The sequence below is a fragment of the Tachyglossus aculeatus genome, chromosome 11 (genome assembly GCF_015852505.1).
Source record: "Tachyglossus aculeatus isolate mTacAcu1 chromosome 11, mTacAcu1.pri, whole genome shotgun sequence".
NCBI lineage: Eukaryota > Metazoa > Chordata > Mammalia > Monotremata > Tachyglossidae > Tachyglossus > Tachyglossus aculeatus.
In genome coordinates this window covers 57,844,284-57,864,037 of record NC_052076.1, presented here as the reverse complement: position 1 = coordinate 57,864,037, position 19,754 = coordinate 57,844,284, and the positions used below count along the sequence as shown (strand labels likewise).

General features: G+C 47.1%; 1 protein-coding gene across 1 annotated transcript in view; it reads right to left on the bottom strand.

The window, feature by feature from the left end:
• Positions 1-19,754, bottom strand: part of LOC119935145 (WT1 interacting protein) — a 107,162-nt gene that overhangs the window by 63,604 nt on the left and 23,804 nt on the right. The gene's annotated exons all lie outside the window — the stretch shown is intronic.

The window sequence follows — 19,754 nt, the reverse complement described above, 5'->3', positions numbered from 1 at the left end:
AAGCGCTTACTATGTGCAAAATACTGTTCTAAGCGCTGGGGGGAATACAAGGTAATCAGATTATCCCACATGGGGCTCACAGTCTTAATCCCCATTTTACAGATGAGGTAACTGAGGCACAGAGAAGTTAAGTGACTTGTCCAAAGTCACACAGCTGACAAGTGGTAGAGCAGGATTGGAATTCATGACCTCTGACTCCCAAACCCGTGCTCTTTCCACTGAGTCCGGTTGCTTCTCAGCACATAATAAGTGCTCAACAAATACTATTGTTCGTCTTCCCCTCTACACTTCAAGCTCACTGTGGGCAGAGAATGTGTCTACCACCTGTTATACGCTCCCAAGCACTTATTACATTGTTCTGTACACAGTAAGTGCTCAATAAATGCTTGATTGATTGATTAATTGATTGAGGGGGGAGAACATACCTACCTGTGCTACAAAACAGTAGCTCAAAACTGCTTAACTGAACCACACTGGGAGGTACCTACCCATAGTGTGAAAGTGTATCTAGTGGGGGAAGACAGAGAGCATACGGTGAAAAAGAAGGATCATCCCCCTTTTGACGCAGGTACCACCCACCTCATCCATAACGTACTGCCAACCGGGGTCCCCCTACCAGAATAAAAGGTTCTGAACTCTACTTGGCAATACCATGACAGCATTTTGACTTGGCAAACCAGTCAGGCAGATCAATTCTAGAGAAGCTGCTTTAATTTCAGGAATATAAAACAAACCAAATAAGCAAAAACCTGGATAAGGAAAAAAAAGAACAACTGTCTGATGATTTGGTGCGTTTAACTTTTCCAATTGTTGTTCTGCTTCACTTGAGGCTCTTCACACCACTTCATCTTCTCCATCCTCGTTTCTAGTGATCTCCTTTGCTAGCTGTACGGCACTTGGAAATCCAAGCATTTTGTGTTTGAAAATCTCGAACTGGGGGGACAATTCACAAACACCATGTCTGTCAGTTTTCTTGTTTTAAAAATTTAGTAGAAGTTGCAGTTCTAGAAATTGTGCATACTGCAGTTTCCCACAACTCAGTGAGTAAGCAAAGCCAGGTCAAGTAGAAGGATCAGCCAGGCCCTGGATAAGTTCGTAAGGTGAGCTGAGAAGGGGATAGAAAACCACCCCACCAGCAGGTCCTGGAGAGAAGCCACAGACAGGCTCTCAAGATGGGTCTAAGGCTGCCAGGACATGGATTATTTTTTTTAAATTTGACAGACCAAAGCTACAGTTCGCTCACATTTCTCCGACCTCCCCAGGATCACAGAGGAACTTGGATCAACGCCCGCCCAGAGCCGCTCCTTAGCTCTGGCACATTTGCGTCCGGTCCTTGAATTACCGTGTTTGCGGCCCTGGCTCTGGCTGCAGGGACCGGTTAAATCACAACATCATTCAAGAGAGACGGGGTCATGAGACCTGTTCCTTGCCACTTGCTCAATCAATTAATCACCAATCAATGGTATTTACTGAGTGCTTACTAAGTGCAGAGCCCTGTACTAAGCAATAGGGAGAATATGATGCAACAGAGTTGGCAGGCAAGAAGCAGTGTGGACTAGTGGAAAGAGCATGCGCCTGGGAGTCAGAGGACCTGGGTTCTAATTCTGGCTCCACCACTTGTCCACTGTGACATTGGGCAAGTCACTTAATGTCTCTGTGCCTCAGTTCACTCACCTGTAAAATGGGGATTAAGACTGTGAGCCCCATATGGGACAGGGACTGTGTCCCACCTGATTAACTTGTATCTACCCAGCTCTTAGTACAGTGTCTGGCATGTGGTAAGCTCTTAACAAATACCAGGCAAATACAGATATTAAAATACATTTCAGATATGTACATTAAGAGCTCTGGGGTTGTGGGTGGGATGAATATCAATTATCTGTAATTTATTTCACACTTGTTACAAGAGAAATGTGGGCACGTGCTTTAACCAGCTTCCCCTTGGGTCCCTATTCATTCATTCATTCAGTTGCATTTATTGAGCGCTTACTGTGTGCAGAGCACCATACTAAGCACTTGGGAAGTACAAATCAGCAACATATAGAGATGAATTCCTTGGAGCCGTCCCATCACCCTAAAGAAAAACTTCAGGAAAACAGAGGTGGAAAGAACAATCTCCTCCACACAGGAAGATAATTTGGGCCCAGCGGAATCTCATGCCGTTTCCATAGACTAGCAACTTCCAGTGTTGGCCGCAGTTGCCTGTTTACTTTTGCTGACCAGCCCTGGGATCTGATTCCAGCAGAATCATTGTTATTTATTGAATGCTTACTATATGCAGAGCTCTGTACTGAGCACTTTGAAGAGTACAACATAACAGAATCAAGAGATGCGTTCCCTAGCCACAACGAGCTTACAGTCTACAGGGGGGAGCAAAATCCCTTTCAGAGCAAACATTCATGAACTGGGAACACCAAATAGCCCCAAGCTAAGATTCAGGGGGTCCCAAAGAGCAGCTCCAGACATTCACCTTCCTGAAGTGGAAACCAAGCACATAGCACAGTTCTCTGCACAGAGTAAGTGCTCAACAAATACTCGGCACTAGTTCTGCCCTCAAGTTTATGCTGTTGCTCCCAGTACTTCCTTCACTCCACTGCCCTTACCCAACATCATCCAAGTTAAACCTGACCCGCAAAGTCCGACTGAAGTCACTCTGACATTATCACTGCTCCTCCCAATGGGGAATTACTATAATTGACTCAACCAGTCTTCTCTACTGACTCTCAGAGCCTTTCTTACGATAAATGGTGGAAAAAGCAAGAAAACAGAAGCTTATTATTTCAGGATCCCCCCACCCATTTTAGGCTGCCTGGTCCCAGACGTCAGGTGAAAAAACAGTAGCTGTGGTCCCGTTCTGATGTATCCTACTTGCATGTTGAAGTGCATGCTCTCTTCTGCATCACCCTGACTTGCTCCCTTTGCTCTTCCCCCTGCCCAGTACCACAACACTTACGTACATATCTGCAATTTGCTCCTCTAGTGCTAACCTTCTCACTGTGCCTCCATCTCACCTGTCTTGCGGCCGATTCCTAGCCCATGTCCTGCCTCTTGCCTGGAACGCCCTCCCTCCTCAAATCTGACAGACAATTATTCCCCCCAACACCCCTTCAAAGCCTTATTGAAGGCACATCTCCTCCAACAGGCCTTGCCAAACTAAGTCCCACTTTTCCTCATCTCCAACTCCCTTCTGTGTCAACCTGACTTGCTCAATTTACTCTTCCCCACTCCCAATCCCACAACACTTATGTACATATCTGCAATTTTACTTATTTGTAATGATGTCTCTCTCCCCCACTCTAGTCTGTCTTCCCCACTCTAGACTGTAAGCCCGTTGTGGGCAGGGAATGTTACTTTATTGCTATATTGTATTCTCCCAAGTGCTTAGCACAGTGCCCTGCACAAAGTGCTCAATCAATACGATTGAAGGAATAAATGAATTTATTTGTATTGATGTCCATCTCCCCCGCTTTAGACTGTAAGCTTGCTGTGGGCAGGGAATGCATCTGTTTATTGTTGTATTGTACTCTCCCTAGAGCTTCATACAGTACTCTGCACTGTGGCTGCTTATATCTCCATCCTGTCTGGGCTGTCTTAGATATACATTCTTAGGGTAGGGGGAAAGCAGTTATGGCTGATGAAATCTCAACTTCCAAAAGACTCACTGGCCTTCCTTTCTTAAAATTCAACACCAGTAGCATGGCCTGGGAGTCAGAGAACCTGGGTTAGAATCCTGGCTCTGCCAATTACTTGCTGTATGACCATGGGCAAGTCACAACGTCCCTGTGCCTCAGTTTCCTCAACTGTGAAATGGGATTAAATACTTGTTCTGCCTCCCAGACTGTGAGTACCCTGTGGGATAGGGACTGTGTTTAACCTAAGTAAGCACTCAATACGAGCTTGGATGACAGCTCCAGCAGCTCGTGGGGACAACCCCACAATGTAATGTAATGTAACCTCATAGCATCAGGCCCAGGCTCAACCTCTTGTAGGGCCTGGAGTAGGTCCACACCCTGGAGCTAAAAACACTTTCCCTCCCCCAACCCCCCAGGTCTGCTCCTGGAGCTCTTGAGAGGGTCACTCAATCCTTGTCCTTTTACTGTACCTGAGGTGAGAGCCCTGTGAGCGTGGCATGGCAACGAAGAAGGGAGCTGGAAGGTATTACCTCCCCCTGGAAGGTATTAATTTGGTCCTGAGCATTCAAGAGCATTGGTCAGCTCCCCTGGGCCCTTGGCTGTAGGGCTGGACTAGCCCTGGGACAAAGGTTCTCCCCTACTGTGTGGTCCATGCACAAATACAACTCCTCATATTCCCACTCAAACTGTATCCTCCCGATTTTCCCATCATTCCCACCACCCTCTCTGCCTACAAGCCTGTAACTTCGGTGTTATCTTCGGCTCATCTCTCTCATTTAACCCACATACTCAATGTCACCAAATCTTGAAGGTTTAATCTCCGAACATCACTTAGAGAAGCAGCGTGGCTCAGTGGAAAGAGCACAGGCTTGGGAGTCAGAGGTTATGGGTTCTCATCCCAGCTCCCCCCACGTCTGCTGTGTGACCTTGGGCAAGTCACTTAACTTCACCGAGCCTCAGTTACCTCACCTGTAAAATGGACTAAGACTGTAAGCCCCACGCGGGACGTGATCACCTTGTATTCCCCCCAGCGCTTAGAACAGTGCACTGCACATAGTAAGTGCTTAACAAATGCCATCATTATTATTATTAAAACCCGCCTTTTCCTCTCCATCCAAACTGCTACCAGGTTAATCCAATTATCCTATTTCACCTTGATTACTGCATCAGCCTCCTTGCTGACCTCCCTGCTTCCTGTCTCTCCCCACTTCAGTCCATACCTCACTCTGTTACCCAAATCATTTCCCTACAAAACCACTCAGACCGTGTTGTCCCATTCCACAAGAACCTCCAGTAGCTGCCCATCCACCTCCACATCAAACAGAAATTCCTTACCATATACCTTATCTACCTGACCTCCCTGATTTCCCACTGCAACCTAGTACATATATTTTGTTCCTCTTCTATTTCACCTCCAACCTCTTGCCTACATCCTATCTCTGGCCTGGAATGCCCTCCCTCTTCATATCCTACAGAGGATCACTCTCCTCGCCTTCACAGCCCTTACTAAAAGTACATCTCCTCCAAGAGACGCTCCCCTAGTAAGCCCCCATTTCCTCTTTTCCTCTCCCTTCTGTGTCACCCTTGCACTTGGATTTCCATCCTTTACTCACCCTTCCCTCAGCCCCACAGCACTTATGTACAGATCCATAATTAATTTATATTAATGTCTGTCTCCCCCTCTAGACTGTAAGCTCTTCGTAGGCAGAGAACATGTCTTACCAACTGTTATATGGCACTCTCTCAAGTGCTAAGCACTCAGTAAATACAAATGATTGATTAGATGACCTACAGGGAATGTGTCTGTTATACTGTACTCTCCCAGGTGCTTAAGCTAGTGCTTTGCACACAGAAAGCACTAAATACAACTATCTAATGAGCTCCACTTCCATTCAGTCCCGATCACCCAGGATGTGATCACTCTCCCACAGCCTCACCCCCTTCCCATTTTCCCTGGCCTGCTGGGGTTAAGGCATCACAATTTAATCAATGGCACTTACTGAGCACCTACTGTGTGCCCAGCACAGCACTACAGATCTGAAGGTGGCCACTTGCCTTCCCCTTCAGAGGAGAGGGTTGCCAGGGCCAGCGGCTGACATTTCCAGGAGGGGGAAGATTGCCGGATTACACGCCTGAAATCACCTCCTTCCTCCTCCTGCCCTTTTGGCTCTTTCCAAGTAAAGCAGATCTCCTTGGTGCCCCTTCCTCTGCTAAACAGTAGCTGCTTTTCATACCCCATTCCCCATTGCCACGAGAGGGGCCACGTCTCCTGGCTCTCACCCTGCCAACTCTGCCCGGCCTTCGGCCAAAATAGCAACAGACCTTGCCCAACCGGGTCCCTTCAAATCATTGCTCAACCAGTGTTTCAGCTCCGCTCGCCTGCTCACTCTGAACCCACGTCGAGGAGATGCGTGACATTCTCATGTACCATTACTCTATTCTGTTGTAGTAATACTGATAACTGTGGAATTTATTAAGTGCTTATTATGTGCCAGGCGCTGGTGAAGATAAAATATATGCAGATCAGAGTGTCCCTTATGGGGGTCACAATCTGAGAGGTAGAGGGAATGGATACTGAATCCCCATTTTACAGATGAGGAAACTGAGGTCAGAGACTTTACGGGACCCAAGTTTCCTGAAGAGGCAAGTGACAAAGTCTGAATTAGAATCCACGTCTCTGGACTCCCAGACCCTCTTTCCAGTAGGAATGGGGTATCTGCCACAGGACCTGGCCCACAGGGACTGCCACTCCCTCCCCCTCACCCCGTAACCACCCACAGTGCCCGTCTACCACTTCCAGGAACGGAATCCATCTTCTCACACGGGCCAACTTTTGTGCAACGTAGGGCCCGCTCTCCATTTCCTTTCTCATCGCAGCTAATTATGAAGATATTCGTCCGACTGCAGAAGCTCTCTCTTTTATAAATAGCCCATTCCTCCTTTGGGGAGACTGGAATCCAGGATTTATGGCCCCATGATCATTTACATGCAAGGGGCCTACGGTGTCTGAGACCAGAAACAGAGATTAGAATGCAACAAGCTACAGGGACTTGTGGAGTTCCTCTTCTAAGGCCTTAAGTTATTTTCCCTTCCTGCAGTGGGAATTCTGGGCACATTCATGCCCACCCTGTCATCTCTTCTCCCAAACCAGGACCTATATGAACACCAATAATAATATTTAAATGTTTTACAATGGGTTGACCACTATACTAAGCGCTGGGACACTATAAGCAGACTGAATACAGTCCAAGAGGAAGGGAGAACAAGTACTTTATTCCTTTTAACAGATGAGGGAACTGAGGCACAGAAAAGTTAAGTGCCTTGACCACAGTCACACAGTAGAAAAGCAGCAGAGTCCAGATCAGAATCCAGGTCCACGCTCTTTCCAACAGGCCTTTCAACTCCCTTTCATATGAGGATTTCATTCAATCGTGTTTAGTGAGTACTAACTGTGTGCAAAGCACCGTACTAAGTGCTTGAATTTCCAAGTAGCTCTAGGGCACCTCCTCTAGAATGTAAGCTCGCTGTTGGCAGGGAATGTGACTGCACACCTTTCCCTTTCTTACATCTTGATCCTTCCTCACACCATCGCACTGAGTTCTCCTCAAGATCTGTCTCATGTAGCCAGCGCTTGTCTTAGCGAAATGGCATAGTGGAAAGAACGCAAGACTCAGAAAGTCATGGGTTCTCATTCCAGCTCCTCCACTTCTCTGCTACAAGGCCTTGGGTAAGTCACTTCACTTCTCTTCGCCTCAGTTACCTCACCTGTAAAATGGGGATTGAGACTGTGAGCCTCACGTGGGACAAGGATTGGGTCCAACCCAATTTGCTTGTATCTACCCGAGCACTTAGTATGGTGACTGGCACATAGTAAGTGCTTAATAACCATTGTTGGGTAGGGACTGTGTTGCCGAACTGTACTTTCCAAGTGCTTAGTACAGTGCTCTACACACAGTAAGAGCTCAATAAATACGATTGAATGAATGAATTTACACTGTACTCTCCCAAGGGCTTAGTACAGTGCTCTGCACACACTAAGCACTCACTAAACATGGCTGACTGACTGATCTTACCAGCAGGAAGAGCCACTGCCTGCGGATTGGAGACCAAAGGGGAAACCGAAGCCACGAAGTTCAAACAGTGCAGTCCAGATCACAGGGTACAGGAGCTAGAAATGGCCCAGAATCCCTGACTCCCACTCTTTCCAAGCTTTCATCATGGAAGTATCTGTGCCAGGTCATAAACTGGGGGAGGAGCAGGACTGGGGGAGGAGAGGCAGCCCGCAGTAACCACACTGCGCTTTGCCAAATACTCAAGATGCCAGCACCAACAGTGTCCTTAACCTGAACCTGGGCACACTGCACAGAGCAGCATTAATCGAAAATATCTTCAGCTGAACAGCTGTTAAGGGAGGGTCAGGCTAGTTGATCAGAACCATTCCCCTAGACTGTAAGCTCATCCTTCTAGTCTGCAAGCTTGTTGTGGGCAGGGAATGTGTCTGTTATATTGTGCTCTCCTAAGCACTTAGTACAGTCCTCTGCACACAGTGACCTGAACTTCCTTGCGCCCATGTTGGCGATGAGCTGTTTGAAAGTCTGTGAGGTAATGACCCTGTGTCCCACAGAGTACAGAGGGCACTCTCAATCTCAGTAGCACCCAAAGACCCCTCCTCTCCCCACCAGAAGGGTAGACACTAACCAAACAGAGCAGCAAGAGACCGGCCAAGGACGTATTTTCCCGATAATAATGATGGTATGTTAAGCGCTTACTATGCGCCAGGCTCTGTATTAAGTACTGGGGTGGATACAAGCAAATCGAGCTGGACACAGTTCCTGTCCCACGTGGGGCTCACAGTCTCAACCCCCATTTTACAGATGAGGTGACTGAGGCACAGAGAAGTGAAGTGACTTGCCCAAAGTCACACAGCAGACAAGTGGAGGATCCGAAATTGGAACCCAGGCCCTTCTGATTCCCAGGCCCGTGCTCCATCCAGCCAGACCAGCTGCTGTACTAGCCAGGTAGCCCTCTGAGCTTTAGATTTCTAAGTCTTTCTAGAGGGACGACGGCCACCCACCTGTGTTGATCTCCTTCTTCGGAGAGATCGACTTTCCCTGGTGGGGAGCCAATGGTGCATTTTGGGAAGATCGGACCCTGACCTTGGCCCAACCCCGTGGGGAACTGGGGCAGTGAAGTTTGCACTTGAACACGAAGGTTGCATCATCTTAAGCCAGGAAGGGCCCAGGCACTCAGGGAATTTAGGTGGAACTCTGAGGCTGTCCAGAGTAGTTAGCAATAGAAGGCACAAGGTTAGCAAGAATAGCAGTTAAAACAACCAGTATAAATAAACGGCTTTAAAAAGGCCATAAGAAAGGTATTTGGAAGAAAAACAGTTAGGGATGGAGAATGAGGAAAAGTAGGAGGACTGGGGTTGGGGGGTGGGGAGGTGAGGGGGAAGGATGACAGACCAAAAGACAGATTTAGATTTGGCTTCTTTACCTCCTCTTGCCTGCAAAGTTCTCATGTGGCTGTTTATATCTCCATCCTGTCTGGGCTGTCTTAGATACACATTCTTAGGGTATGGGGAAGGCAGTTATGGGTGACGAAATCTCTACTTCCAAAAGACTCACTGGCCTTCCCTTCTTAAAATTCAACATCAGCAGCATGGCCTGGGAGTCAGAGAACCTGGGTTATAATCCTGGCTCTGCCAATTACTTGCTGGATGACTGTGGGCAAGTCACAACGTCTCTGTACCTCAGTTTCCTCAACTGTGAAATGGGGATTAAATACCTGTTCTGCCTCCAATTTAGACTGTGAGTACCATGTGGGACAGGGACTATGTTTAGCCTAATTAAGCTGCACCTATTCCAGCGATTAGAACAGTGTTTGACACATAGTAAGTGCTTAACAAATACCATTAAAAACCAAAAAACAAGACAAGTTTGCCATACTTTCCCCTACTGTCCTGCCACTCCTTTTCTCCCCCTCACCATCTCAGGAAGGGACTTGACTGAGCAGCAGTAGTGTCATCCTGGAGACCTGTGACACATCCCAGTCCAAGCGGGAGACGGGACCGTAGGGTAATTCTCTCCTGAACAAAGGATTTTAAGATACAGATTCCTTCCGAAGTGTTTTTTCCCCAGCTGAAGAGGCTTATAACCAGCCAGGTTGTACAGTGAAAACATCCAGGCTATTCCTCCAAGTTGTTTTGCCTTTCCAGGATGCCCCAGAACACTGAGGTGGGGTTGGGAGGGCCATCCCTAAGGAATCAAGTGGAGCCTTTCATCCTAGATAAGGCACAGGATGTAACAGCTGATCAGGACTTCACTGCCTTTCTTCCTCGGGAGAAAAGGTCAACAGATAATCAGCTTCCTCAGTAACACCTGGGGAAAATCACCTCCACTTCAGGTCAAAGGGGGGAAATAAATGCTAAGAGAAAGAGGCTTCACACAAGTCAAGGCCCGTGCCTTGAAAAGCATATTAACCTTCCAGTGATCCTTTTAAACATTTTAACTCAAAGGGGGAAGGGGTTCTCTGAATGACCAGCCTCTACTCACAGTAGCACCCCACTAGTTAGTGGCTGCCTCCTTTCTAGAGAGTCTGAAGAGCGGGTTGGGCTGCTGTTGCCTTGAATCAGTCATATTTACTGAGCGCTTACCGTTTGCACAGCACTGTACTAAGTGCTTGGAAAAGTACACTGCAACAATATAACAGATGCATTTCCTGCCCACAGCGGGCTTCCAGTCTAGAGACTCTGAGCCTCAGACTCAGAGGCACCGCAGAGACCTGGCCTTGCTATGCCTGTGTTGCTCCGGCAGTAATTCCCGCAAAGGTGGAGGCTGAGAGGAGTGGGGGAAGTCACACATTTTTGACCAGATATGGGGTACGGACAAAATGGGGCTGAGTTGTCAGGACTGTGGGACCTGGAGCCAAACTGCCACCCAGCTGGACCTGAAAGGAATCTGACTGCATCACTTGGCCTAGCCTGGCCACATATTTATTACTCTATTTATTTATTTATTTTACTTGTACATACCTATTCTATTTATTTTATTTTGTTAATATGTTTGGTTTTGTTCTCTGTCTCCCCCTTCTAGACTGCGAGCCCACTGTTGGGTAGGGACTGTCTCTACATGTTGCCAACTTGTACTTCCCAAGCACTTAGTACAGTGCTCTGCACACAGTAGGTGCTCAATAAATACGATTGATTGATTGATCACTGGCCTGGAAGACAGAAGGTCAGGGGTTCCAATCCCCCCTCCGCCACTTGTCTGCTGTGTGACTTTGGGCAGGTCAATTCACTTCTCTGTGCCTCAGTTATCCCATATGAAAAATGGGGATTGAGACTGTGAGCCCCATGTGGGACAGGGGACTGTGTTCAACCCAATTTGCTTGTATGAACCCCAGTGTTTAGTACAGTGCCTGGAACATAGTAAGCATTTAACAAGTACCATTATTATTAGTATTATAACCACTTTAACGGTGTCAGGGTCATTCTCCCCCTCCAGACTGCAAGCTCCTTGTGGGCAGGAAATGTGCCTACCAACTCTGTTATATTGTACTCTCCCAAGCGCTTAGTATAGTGCTCTGTGCATAGTAAGCGCTCAATAAATACGATTAGTTGATTGAGCTAAGGCAATCCCAGAAGCCCACAGGGATAACTCTACAGGTGCAAGATGGCTGAAGGAGGTGGGAGATGAGGGGGAAGGTGAAGGTCCCCACCTTGCCAGATGCAGCACTTTCATTTTCCAAACATTATAAACCAACTAATTTTGCAATACATCCTGGGGGGAAAAAAGAGATTAATATCATGGTCCCAAATCACAGGAGAAGTTCCATTTTCTGCTGGTTAGTTATTGGCCATTCAATATAGATGGCACAACCACTGCATATTTCCCCAAACTCTACAAGAACAATTTAACTATGGGGCTCAGTGGTGGTGCTTACCTTCTCCCTCCTCTAAAGACCTTAGCTCAAGCTAACCCTTAAAACTGGGGTCTTGCCCCGGGTCACCCCATCCTGAGCCTCACCTCTCTACACTTGGTAGTCACCCGAGGCTCCAAATGTCAGCAGTGTGACACTACATTCCTTGTTTTGGTTTTTTTTTTTAAGGTAATTGCTAAGCTCTATGTGCCAGGCACTGAACTAAGTGCTGAGACAGATACAAGCTAATAAGGTTGCACACAGTCCCTTGTCCCACATAGGGCTCACAGTATTAATCTTCATTTTACAAAGGGGGTAACTGAGGCACAGAAAAGTGAAGTGACTTCATTCATTCATTCAATCAATCATATTTACTGAGCACTTACAGTGTGCAGAGCACTGTACTAAAGCGCTTGGGAAGTACAAGTTGGCAACATATAGAGACAGTCATCATCATCATCATCAATCGTATTTATTGAGCGCTTACTATGTGCAGAGCACTGTACTAAGCGCTTGGGAAGTACAAGTTGGCAACATATAGAGACGGTCCCTACCCAACAGTGGGCTCACAGTCTAGAAGGGGGAGACAGACAACAAAACAAAACATGTGGTCAGGTGTCAAGTCATCAGAATAAATAGAAGCAAAGCTACATGGACATCATTGACAAAAGTAATAAATCTTTACAAACATATATACAAGTGCTATGCACAGAAGGAGGTGGGGGGGATGGGGAGGGGGAGAGAAAAAAAGGGGCTCAGTCTGGGAAGGCCTCCTGGAGGAGGTGAGCTCTCATTGCTTTCGGTCATGGCGCAGGCAAGTGGCACAGCCAGGATTAGAACTCAGGTTTGAATTCTACCCATTAGGCAACACTGCTTCGCCGGTTTTTCTTGTCCCTTTCTGCTCCCGTGACCCCCTCTGTTCTAACCCCAGGATTCAGTTCTCAATCTCTAGCAGCATTTTCCTTCCCTATCACTTTTTATTAATGCAGCACTTGGGTTTGCAGAGCACTTGGCAGTTGCTAGATTGTAAGCTCGCTGTGGGCGGTGAATGTGTCTGTTATATTGTACTTTACCAAGCACTTAGTACAGTGCTCTGCTGACACTAAATTTATACTCAATAAATCCAACTGACAGTCATCTCAGGCTCCCCTCACATTCCATTAATCATGTTTAGGTGATTACTGTATGTTGGCAGACACATTAATGATAGCATTTTATTAAGCACTTACTATGTGCAAAGCACTGTTCTAAGCACTGTATAATGGCATTTATTAAGCACTTACTATGTGCAAAGCACTGTTCTAAGTGCTGTATAATGGCATTTATTAAGCGCTTACTATGTGCAAAGCACTGTTCTAAGCACTGGGGAGGTTACACGGTGATCAGGTTGTCCCACAGGGGGCTCACAGTCTTAACCCCCATTTTACAGACGAGGTAACTGAGGCCCAAAGAAGTTAAGTGACTTGCCCAAAGTCACACAGCTGGCAATTGGCGGTGCCGGGATTTGAACCCACGACCTCTGACTCCAAAGCCTGGGCGCTTTCCACTGAGCCACGCTGCTTCTCTGCCCACATTCCCTGCCCACAATGAGCTCACGGTCTAGAGGGGGAGACAGGCATTAACAAATTATGGCTACGTACTTCAGTGCTGTGGGGCTGAGGAAGGGGTGAATAAAAGGTGCAAATTTAAGTGCATGGGTGATTCAGAAGGGAGTGGGAGAAGAGGAGATGAAGACCTAGTTGGGGGAAGCTCCATCTTTGCCCCCAACCCAAAGTCTGGGGAGCAGGAGGTCCCTTGGTTGGTCTCTTACCCAGCGGCCTCCAAGGCTTGTGATCCGGCAGAACTGAGGTGTGCACGGTCTGGAAAATGGAGTTTAGAAATCCACTACTTTTGAGCTTCGGATGTCCAACGGAGGAAGTGCCTGTGAGGAGCCTTGCGTGACATGGTGTTTCTAAGACCATTACAGAAACTCTGTGCCTTTAAGGATATGTTAGCTTCAAAGGGTTCTGAGGCTTTTAGTAATAGTGTATTAAATGATTACTACCTTGGGGCTCGAGTCTCACAAATCTAAGTATTCACTTTTTCCCACACCAAGTGGGAGAGGAGGAATAGACAGTTGAAGGAGAAATACTGTACCCACAAATAGATTCCTTTCCAACACATACATATACACAAACAGAGTGGGCTTGGTCCAAACCCAGAATGAAGGCCTCTTACCGTCAACTGCTTTACTACGCTTGGAAACACCACCTCAAGAAAGCATGGTACAGTTTGGAAACCCCCATCTGCAAAATATCTACCCTTCTACTTACCCCACATCCCCACGCCCCTTGCCAGCAAGAAAAACCAGTTTTTCTAAGGCCTATCATCTCCTGCTTTACAAGTCACACTGGACTACCCTCCTCATCCTCCTCCCTCCTTTCCCCTTCCCTCCCCTTACCACTAATGTGGTCAACTGAGGTGCCTGGTCCTCGAGTAAATATCAGTTGCTCATTTTTTTCCTCTGGTATTTAAGTGCTTACTATGTGCCACACACTGTACTAAGCACTGGGGTGGAGTAGAAGCTAATCAGGTCACAATCAATGCCCCATATGGGGCTCACAATCTTAATCCCCATTTTACAGATGCAGTACCTGAGGCACAAAGAAGTTAAATGACTTGCCCAAGGTCACGCAGCAGATAAATGGTGGAGGGCTAGCATAAAATTAGTTTTGTTTTGCTGAGTGTAAGAGCTTGAGAGTCAACTTTTCCTCTCCCCCTTCCCCGCCAAAAATCCACCCACTCTATCAGTACTACCTACCGTCGTCAAAAGCCTGCAAGAGAAAGGAGAACCAAGCCACACCAACTACAATTGGCCTCTACTAGGAAGGAAGGGCATCTCAGTTGTTGAGGGGGCTTGTTAGGAGTTACAGGGACGCTCAACCAACCAGCTTTAAGGGAGGTCTTGGAAGAACAAAGGTTTGTCTGGCCTCCAACTGAAGTTAATGAAATCACTCTGAACTGTAAAATTAGCTATGTGTTCACACCACTGACTATTGGAAAGGAACACATCTACTGTTTCCCTAAATCTAAAACACATTTGCATGCGGCCATTCTGTAGGACTTAATTTCACAACAGAAAGGGTGGATGTTGCCAGTCCTTGACACTGAACAGTACGTGGAGCCACAGCACGTTCAATGGAGCTGATTCAAGGTCGAACAGACAGGGTGGGCCACCGTTTCCCAGCCCTGCTACCCGGCTCCCTCGGGACTCAATCAGGCTATGGTATTTATTGAGTGCTTACTATATGCAGAGCACTGTACTAACTGCTTGAGAGAGTATACTCAATCAATGGTATTTACTGAGTGCTTACTATGTGCAGAGCACTGCACTTGGGAGAATACAGTCAATCACTGGTATTAATTCAGCGTTTTATATGTGCACAGCACTGTATTATGAGTTTAACTGTCAGTCTGAGACCCCTCTCTCACATCCATTCTTGAACACTGGAGGTTCCCAAGGCAGGTTCTGAAGTTTTGCACCCTTTACTCACCCTGACAGCCCTTACATAAACATCCACAATTTATTTATTTCTATTAATGTCTGCCTCCCCTTCTACAGTGTCAGCTCCCTGTGGGCAGGGAATGTGTCTACCCACTCTATTATATTGTACTCTCCACACAGTAAGAGCTCAATCAATAAGTGCTCAGAGAAGCAGCATGGCCTAGGGTGAAGGACACAGACCTGTGTATCAGAGGACCTGGGTCCTAATCCCAGCTCTGCCCCTTGTCTGCTGTGTGAACTTGGGCAAGTCAATTCACTTCTCTGTGCCTCACTTACCGCATCCGGACTCGGACTGTGTCCAACCTGATTATCTTGTATCTACCCCAGTGCTTAATACAGTTCCTGCCATATAATACTTAACAAACATCATTAAAAAGAACTAAATACAACTGATTGACTTACTGACCGGGGGTTGGGCCATCCGCCAACCGCTCTACAGTCAAAATGGGGTTGCCGGGTCCAAACCAGGCCCCGGGCTGGCCGAGAGCCTTCCTTCACGTTCCCAGGACCGGAGTGGAACCACCTGCCAGAGGAACAGCCTCCAGTTGGGTCAGCCCCCGGCTCCCTTGGTATTAGAAAGTTTCTAGGTCAATCCCCATTTTGTGATGAATATGCCGCGGGTCACCTTCTGACACACTCCCCTGGTGTCCTCCTTACTTAATGGAGTTTCTTCGGAACTCCCTCCGGGGCACGGCCTCTAACCCCAAAAGCATCTGCTGGCTGCCCTCAAGAGCCCATAAGCCCTAGACAATCCTAGGCCCCAGAGGTTATCTGAGGAGCAGTATGTGGGCTGTGGGAAGAAGCTGAAAGGCATTAAAGGAGAGAAGCTTAACTCTCTAGCTCTGAAGATTCACTCTGTCCACACCCTATAGCACCACAACTTGCACAATATTTCAATCAATCACGCAACCAACAACCCCTTGTAGGACAGGGACTGTGCCTGACCCAATTACCTTGTAACTACCTCAACACTTAATATTGTTTGGCCATAGTTACCACTTAATAAATACCACCATTACTACTTAGAAAGCACTTACTGTGTACAGAGCACTTTAATACGTGCATGGGAAAGTACAATACATTAAAATTAGTACAAGCGATCCCTGCCCACAAGGACCTTCTAGTCTAAAGAGGGAGACGGACATTAAAATAAATTTCAGTTAGGAGAAATAGAGCATAAGGATACCTACATAAGTGTTGTGGGGCTTGGGTGAATATCAAAATGCCTAAGGGGTACACAGACAAAATGAAGGGGAGGGTGGATAGGGGAAATGAGGTCTTCATCCGGGAATTAGTTGGGGAATCTTGGAGATGTGATTTTAGAGGGCTTTGAAGGTGGGGAGAGGGGTAGACTGTCAGATATGCAGGAGTTCCAAGCCCGAAGGAGAATGTGAGCAAGAGGTCAGCAGTGGGATATACAAGAGTGAGGTAAAGATACGAAGTTGGTGTTAGAGCAGCGGAGTGTGTAATTATTTATATTAATATCTGTCCCCCCCACCAGACTGCAAGCTCTTTGTGACAGAGGTGTCTGTTATACTATAATAATAATAATAATTATACTGTAATAATAATAATGACGGCACTTGTTAAGCACTTACTATGTGTGATCAGGTTGATCCACATGGGGCTCACAGTCTTAATCCTCATTTTACAGATGAGGTAACTGACGCTCCGAGAAGTTAAGTGACTTGCCCAAGGTCACACAGCAGACGTGGCAGAGCCGGGATTAGAACGCATGACCTCTGACTCCCAAGCCCGTGCCCTTTCCACTGAGCCACCCTGCTTCTCACAGTACTCTCCTCATCACTTAGTACAATGCTCTGCACACACTTAGCACTCAATAAATACAACTAAGTAATCAATAAGCACCACTGATTGGTTGACGGATTAAGTGTGCTGACTGGGCTTAGTAGGAGATCAGCAATCAGTCACAGTTTGCAGGGTTCTGCCAACCACTGCACTTGTCCCTTCCCTTCTGTTCATATGGGCCACCCCGAAGTCCAAATAACAATTTGCCAGCCTCTCTGAATGAGTATTGGGCACAAAATGGAATTCTGGAGAATTCTCGGCTGAAAAGTGAAGAACTAAACTAAACCCTCACCTCCCTCAACTCTCTAGGATGGGAGACAAGAATGACCTTCCCCTTGGATAAAAACCTACATGAATACAGCTAAGAAGACTTTCTGCTTGAAGGCTGGATGCTTTGGGGGCTGCGACTGAGTTCAAGGGATTTTTTTTTTCCTGTTCGTTACATTCCTCTGTCACTGTGAGAATGATTCATCATTTTAATATAGGCCAGAAGACGGTCGTATATCGCCGCTGCCTTGTCTACATATTTTAAAGGGGCTCAAGATTAAACAGGGAGTTCAATGTGAACATTTACAGGTGCGCCTTTCCATTCCTTTAGATAGCGGGCAATCGCCTCGTCAGCATGGAACTCTGGAAAAGGCACAACTGACATCAGAGGACCTGGTTGTAAATTAATAATTTTGGTGTCTGTTAAGTCATCTTATTGTGTGCCAAGCGCTGTACTGAGCGCTGGAGTGGATACAAAATACTCAGGTCAGACCCAGTCCTCGTCCCACATGGTAAGTGGCAGAGCTGGGATTAACACCCAGGTCTTTGGACTCCCAAACCCGTGCTCTTTTCGCGAGGCCATGCTGCTTCTTGTTCTAGATGTGTTCCCTTAAGCTTGAAACCACCACAACTGAAATGCAACCCTGATGTCTACAGCCCCACACCATCTGATTTTTTCTTTTATAAAAATTACAATGGCTCAAATAGGCTGGTTGAGGAGAAGTAAGAGGAATACTCTAAACCTCTCTAATAAGCAAGTTACCTCGTCTGTAAAACAGGGATTAAGACAGTGATGATGATGATGGTAACTGTTAAGCACTTACTATACGCCAAACACTGTTTTAAGCACTGGGGTAGATACAAGGCAATCAGGTAGCCCCACGTGGGGCTCACAGTCTTAATCCCCATTTTACAGATGAGGTAACTGAGGCACGGAGAAGTAAAGTGGCTTACCCAAGGTCACAGCAGACAAGTGGCGGAGCCAGGATTAGAACCCATGTCCTCTGACTCCCAAGCCCATGCTCTTTCCACTAAGCCACGCCATGTGGTCAGCTGTGTGACCTTGGGCAAGCCACTTAACTTCTCTGTGCCTCAGTTACCTCATCTGTAAAATGGGGATGAAGACTGTGAGCCCCACATGAGACAACCTGATTACCTTAGAACAGTGCTTGGCACATTGCCAACATTACCAACATTATTATTATTAATATAATGTGGGACAGGGACTCTGTCCAACCCAATTATCTTTTAGCTACCCCAGTGCTCCGTATAGTACCTGGCACATAATAAGTGCTTAATACCCTCCTCCCTAAAAAAAAAAGTTCTGAAGCTTCAAGGGGAAGGAGAGAGGGGGAGAGAGAGAGAGACAGAGACAGAGACAGAGATATGACTTGGAGGTGTTGAAGTTCTTTTGGCAAAGTAAAACCAGCAGGCAGAGAGCCCATGAACGCCACTGAGATGAACACTGACAGGATATTTGTTCTCTTGCCCAAACCATAGCTTCAGAGAACCCAGAGATTAGACACTCACCTGTTGTGTGAGGAGAGGGATGATGACATAGGTGGCGGGAAGGGGAGACAGGTAAATCTTTCCAAGTCTCCATCTATCTCTTCCTTCCCTTTTCATCAAAGGTCCGAAAGCCACGAAGAAGACAACAGACTTGGAGGAAGAAATCCAGTAGATTTCAAAGACCTATCCGAGAGTTCTACAGTCTCCCACTTAGTCCACTGCTCCTCATCCGGCCATAAAGGGGTCTAAAAAAAAATAAAGCTCTAATGACCTCTTCCAAATGCCTCTCAGGCTATGAGGATGATGATGATGGTGGTATTTATTAAGCGCTACGTGTCAAGAACTATTCTAAGGGCTGGGGTAGATACAAGCTAATCAGGTTGGACACAGTTCCTGTCCCACATGGACTTTAAGCAATCTCCTCCTGCCTTCAAGACATCTCCATCTGGATGTCTGCTGGCCATCGAAAACTCAGTATGTCCAAGACTGAACTCCTTATCTTCCCTCCCAAACCCTGCCCTCTCCCTGACTTTCCCATCACTGTAGACGGCACTACTGTCCTTACCGTCTCACAAGCCCGCAACCTTGGTGTCATCCTTGACTCCGCTCTCTCGTTCGCCCCTCACATCCAATCCGTCACCAAAACCTGCCAGTCTCACCTCCGCAACATCGCCAAGATCCGCCCTTTCTTCTCCATCCAAACCGCTACCTTGCTGGTTCAATCTCTCATCCTATCCCGACTGGATTACTGCATCAGCCTCCTCTCTGATCTCCCATCTTTCTGTCTCTCCCCACTTCAGTCTATACTTGACGCTGCTGCCCGGATCATCTTTGTGCAGAAAAGCTCCGGGCATGTTACTCCCCTTCTCAAAAATCTCCAGTGGCTACCAATCAACCTATGCGTCAGGCAAAAACTCCTCACTCTCGGCTTCAAGGCTCTCCATCACCTCGCCCCCTCCTACCTCACCTCCCTTCTCTCCCTCTACAGCCCAGTCCGCACCCTCCGCTCTTCTGCCGCTAACCTCCTCATTGTGCCTCGTTCTCGCCTGTCCCGCCGTCGACCCCCGGCCCAC